Source organism: Egretta garzetta, unplaced genomic scaffold (genome assembly GCF_000687185.1).
Source record: "Egretta garzetta isolate BGI_Z169 unplaced genomic scaffold, ASM68718v1 scaffold375, whole genome shotgun sequence".
Classification (NCBI taxonomy): domain Eukaryota; kingdom Metazoa; phylum Chordata; class Aves; order Pelecaniformes; family Ardeidae; genus Egretta; species Egretta garzetta.
The window spans coordinates 451,785-457,920 of record NW_009259786.1 but is presented as its reverse complement, the minus strand read 5'-3'; positions in this window follow the sequence as shown (position 1 = coordinate 457,920).

The window sequence follows — 6,136 nt, the reverse complement described above, 5'->3', positions numbered from 1 at the left end:
AAACAGTGTTTGAACAAAGTTACACATAATTTTGCACATGTTGATGGCAGGTTGTGTTTCCCAATACTTGCCCAAAAGAATGGAAGACAAAGATATAACTACTTGATCAGGCTCTTTTCCAGATATAGATTATTCATTAACCTGAGCATAAGAATTATGAGTTTCTTCTTTAGCTAATAATTATAGAAGACATTTTCTCCATTTAATACACTGCCCACTAGGGCAAAAAAAATCTTAGAACTCTCCTACATGGATACGGACCTGACCCAAAATCCTGAGTCTGGTTTTATCAGATATCTGAAACTTATATAGATTTTGCAGCTCAACATTTTCTGCAGAAAAACTTTTAACCACAGATGGTGCAGAATGCTATGATGATTTAGGATCCTTCTGTAGTAGTGAAATGAAAAATGTGAGTATTCCCTAATTTTTTTTCAGACAAAATAAGGTAGTTTTGTTAAACTGCCTGGTGAAGACAGTTGAACTGAACTGAAGTTACCTGGTTTCATCTGAGAGGACATCTATGCATGTCTTTACCAATTTTACTCATTGCTTTTTTTTGCTCATTCTTAGTAAATAAAATTCATGTTTAGTTTGGTTACTACCTAAAATGCAGGTAATTTTTAAAGCAAACATGAGATGTTCTCTTACGTAATATTGGTCAATTTAGTCTTCATTGCTAATTTGTGCAACACATTTTCTGTATCATATGAAGCAGTTGCAAATAAGAGCTAATTGGAAAATACACAGATCGGAGTCCTCATTGTAACATTTAATACCAGGAAAACCAATCCATTTTTAATTGCTCTATTTTGAGGGGTTTTTTTCCGACTATTGTCTCATGTAGTTATGGGTGAAAAACAAATTAAAATTTTTAAAACTCTAAAGAGGTAATTTAAAATTTTCTTTCCCCAAATCAAACATTCTAATTGTTTAGCTGTGTAGGTAATCCTTAGGCTTGTTATCATTGTGTAGATAAAGAATTATAGCCATGTGTCTCTCAGCTCTTTTCAAGAAATGTGCTTCATCTTTAGGCTGCTACAGCTTTCTTGGCTTCAATGAAAAGAGACAGTTCTGACCTCCATTTGGCAGTGGATGAAGGTATTCCTGGCATTTTGCTTAGAGACAATCTACACTCTGTCACAAAAATCAAACTAAGATTTATATACTAATGCTGAACTGACCTAAACATTGTATCTTCATTAATGGAAAGTAACACAGAGAAACCAGTATACCTGCATTCTTCTGAAGAAAAAGCAGCAACAACAGAAATTGGAAAAGGGAGCAAACGGGTAGATGAGTGAAGGAGCAAACGGCATGCAAACACTGACTTTTCTTTAGTATAAGTGGGGTGTGGAATAAAGAACAAACTTTCTTTTTAACCCAAATTCCTGAGGGTAGATCAAAGGAATTTCTATTACCTTGATGTAAGCTTAGATTTCCTACATTTATCCATATGCTATTTTCATGCTTCTATTTCAAATCCTTGTTGGTCAGAGTAGGAGTAAGAAAAGCACAATAAAAGGATTTTAAACTAGTTTTTAAGCAGATCATTGAATTCTCCTCTCGTGTGTATTTCTCTGCTGACAACATTTTTGTAATTTCAGATTTACTTTAAATCCTCTTAGGATGCTAAAGTAAATAAAGAACATTTGCCAAATTTCCCACTCAAAAATATTAATAGAAATTGCACTGTTAACCAGTGATAGCTGGAGGATTGTCTCATAATGCTTGAATACTACTTTAAAATGTACTTTATTGTCTGTGTAAGGTGTTCTCCGAAATCAATCCAACTACACTCTTGGTGTACTGATGAGTGTTGTCCTGCTGAGATTCGCTTTCAAGCTATAGCAGCAGAAATCTACTGGACATACACAAAACCCCAATTCTTAGCCCTATACAGGATTCATAATAGGATTTCAGCTTTGGATTAATTTATTTAATCTCCACCTCTTCTGCTGGCCCCTTCAGTTGAGCAAAAACTACTGCATTCACAGAAATATCTAATAGAATTATTACAGAAGAATTTCTGGATTTTTCAATTTGGGAAGCACTATATTCTGTAGGAAGGCCATTTTAGGAGTGCAAGTGACTCTCTTGAAGACTCAGCACTTGAGTCCCAGTCTGGCAGCTTATAATACCTGTAGCATAACAGTCAGCCTGGCCAAGCTTTGTAGATGCTGGACACTGATGCACAATGGAGTCCAAGACTTTTATGCATGATGAGTCCTTCTGCAGCTTTGTATCAAGGGACAAAGGAAAACATGTACACAGATAGCCTTCATTAATACTCTTGCAGACTGCGGTTTTACAATCAATTAAGCAGGATTTGTCCATATTACCAATTACAGGATTAGAGCTTTACTGAGCCTCAGATTCACAGAATTACCATCCTTTAATACACAGTGTCTCATGTCTCACCTCAGAAAGACAGACTTCAGACCTGAATGGTGCATTTCCAAATTCTAGAGGGTCTCTTTTTCTAATCTCATTAGCTCTTTCAAAAGTGATTTGGGAGCTGGAAAAAACTATGTAAATTGCATCCTTGATTATTCAATGTGCTATTGTCATCTCTACTTCTGTCATGTCTGCAAATCTACCTACTTGCTCTGTGATCAGCCTTACAATATCTATTGCCTTGTAAACTCTGAAAGACAAAGCTTTTGCATTTATCACAGTATGTAATGTTCATATGTCTATATGAGAGAATCATAAGATAGTTTTTGTTGAAAGGGACCTCTGGAGATCATCTAATCATACTAACTGCTCAGAGATGGGCCAATTAAGATCAGGTTGTTTAGGGACCACGCACACACAATTCTTTATACATAAAGGGCCATATGTTCCAAGGGTTCAGTGCATTCCAAATATCCATGCCATCCATGCAACCCGTCATTTGATGGATACACTCCCCTACAAAACAGTGAGTGAGTCACCTGCTTTCCACCGTAATATAGTTCTGCAAGCTCTTTCCATAGAGCATAGGACTCAAAAAGAACAAACAGTGTTTGGTCAGTACATTGCACTTTCCTGTCTTACACACATAAGAAAAGGAACTGCAGCCATGTAGAGAGACATGTTCCATCATCACTGAATAAATCTCCACCTGCTCTCCGATGAAATGTAGCCTGGAGATATGGTATACTTGCATCTCACCAGGTCTATCATGGGTTACAAGAATCTACTGGATATGCTTTAGTGCTTGTAGATTTTAATGCTGGATTTGAATGTTGGGATAAATGAAGAAACATTTTTAAAGTGGCAAAAAAGGAGCAGTTCTAAATGCTTTGAAATAAGGTGATTTCAATTTTTTACTTCAAATAAAAAGCAGTAGCAGTTTCTAGTGGGGACAGTCCACGTGAAAGTTCTTCCTTATCCAGTCTTTCCCAGAGGTAAATAGCTCTTGATAGCTCTTTTCCAGAAGTGGGTCCCATATGACATGCACCTGTTGCATTTCTTGGCTGGCTTCAGTTATTTTCCCATAGCTTTTTTTTGCAGATCTGAAGCCTCTGTAATACCAGTTACTACTTTTCTGCACTTGACTCCTTAGGGACATTTTGTTCTGATTGCAGATCACTTTTAGCTTAAGCAGTTCAAGGTTACACATTACTCCATTTTGGTTTTATTGGTCAAGGTGTCCTGTAGAGGATTTTTTTTACAGCTTTCATCCCCTTTTAGCTAGGGGTGGGGAGAAGAATCCTGCATGTTTATCCCAGAGTGCCAGAGCTTAATGAGGGAATAGTTGGTGGAAGTATAGCTAATTCATCACACAACAGAATAAAATTTACAAATGAAAGAAGAAATATGCAGTCTTAAGTAGGGTAGCTGAAGAAGTATAAGAGAGACCTGCAGTAAAACCAACTCCAGAATTTATGTATTATATACTAATGATACTAATATACTTATATACTAATTAGTATATAATCATAGTATACATAAATTCTGGAGTCAGGTATAGTGGAAGATTGGACACTGAGAAAAATGTTATGGAGCAGTTAATTCCATTTGAAGGCCTATATCTATGTCAGCAGAATTTAAAAAAAATATCTAAAAATTTTGGTTATTGAATTGACTGTGAAGAAGAAAGTATGCAAAAATCTCTGTGCTAGACAGAGGCAATGTTTGTTACCAAAACTGCTTTTAAACATTCTAGTTTGTGTCGGTCTCCACTTTTCTAAAATTGTCTTTGTGTCAGGGAGGGAGGATGAGTGTGGAAGACAACAAATCAATATCAAACCAGTGAGGTAACAGGCTTTCATTTTGATTTTCTAAATCAATGGTCACTGCTTTGTCAGCATTAGTTTTTTTTTTCCCCTTCGGTAGTTACCAATTACCAAAAAGCTTGATAAGCTCTTTCAGTTTATGTAAAAGAAGCATTTGTAAAATGCCTCAAGTGTTTTCCTGCTAAATATAGCCCCATGATTACACTTCACTATTTAAAGCAGAAGTAGTGGCTTTTACACAATTGTCAGAGCTTGCTCAAAAAGACCTCTTTTATATTATCTTCTCTAATTGGTGGTTCAGAATTTCTCTCATAAGTAATGATTTCTGAAAACTATCAACACTCAATTGACTTGTTACTGTTTATACCCTTGTTTTACCAAAAACTGCCTATGTGGTACTAACAAATCTCTGCTTCTGTAGCAGCAGTATCATAGGATTCTACTTCTCTTTCTCTGGACTGAGCACTTGTCAAGGGTTGGCATATTTTTATTTCTGTTTGCAGATAAGGCCTATAATATAATAACAAGAATCTGATTCTGACATTATTTTGTTGCCCAAGCATGGTAAAATTTCCAGAGTATTGATCAGCTAAGAAGAGCAGTAAAGTTTTTCTATTATTTCTCTATTATAAAACTTCAGCCTTAGCAGACATATATTGACTTGTCTCACTTAAGAATATGATTAACATTTTTCCTAGAAGCCAAAAAACATGGCCTAATAATGACAGTAGAATCATAGAATCATTTAGGTTGGAAAAGACTTTTAAGATCATAAAGTCCAACTGTAAATGTAACACTAGCAAGCCCACCACTAAACCAGGTCCCTGAGTGCCACATCTACATGTCTTTTAAATACCTCCAGGGATGGGGACTCAACCTCTTCCCTGGGCAGTCTCTTCTAATGCTTGGCAACCCTTTTGGTGAAGAAATTTTCCTGATAGCCAGTCTAAACCTCCCCTGCAAGCCATTTCCTCTTGTCCTATCACTTGTTACTTGGGAGAAGAGACCAACACCCATCTTGCTACAATCTCCTTTCAGGTAGTTGTAGAGAGCAATAACATCTCCCCTCAGCCTCCTTTTCTCCATGTTAAACATCCCTCACTCCCTCAGCTGCTCCTCATAAGACTTGTTCTCCAGACTCCTCACCAACTTGCCCTTCTCTGGACATGTTCCAGTGCTTTAATGTCCTTCTTGTACTGAGGGGCCCAAAACTGAACACAGTATTCAAGGTGTGGCTGGACCAGTGCCAAGTACAGAGGGACAATCACTTCCCTAGTCCTGCTGGCCATGCTATTCCTGATACAAGCCAGGATGCTGTTGGCCGCCTTGGCCCTCTGAGTACACTGCGGCCTCATATTCAGCTGACTGTCAACCAGTACCCCCAGGCATTTTTCTGCTGGGCAGCTTTCCAGCCCCTAGCTATGAACCACAAAGTTTGTGTATTTTTCCTTTACTTATTTTAGCATAGAAAAGTATCAGAAATTATCTGGTGAGTTCCTGGGAAATAAAGATGTATTTCTAGAAATAGAGATGGGATTACAACAGTGCTTAGTGTTGGCAACTGAACTTAGGGTCATGTGTACACACCTGGAAGTGCTTTAGAAAACTTTGAAAAATGTAAATGAGGTAGGTTTCAACTGGTCAAATAGCACCTAGAAAGTTCAGCAGCATGGTGGTTGCATCTCCACGCACTAATAAACTGCCAGGGCCCTGAGGGCACTGCCTGAATCCCTCCCTGGCTCCCTGGCTGCCCTGCTCCTGGCTGGGGTGTTGGGATGGGCCTGGCTGCCAAGACCAACCCTGCAGGCCCCGGGAAGGCCTTGGCCCTTGCTGACCCCTGGCATGGGGAAAATGGTAGGTTTTTTCCTCCACAGCTATGCAGCATGTCTGTAATTTAAGTTTGTTTCATTCAT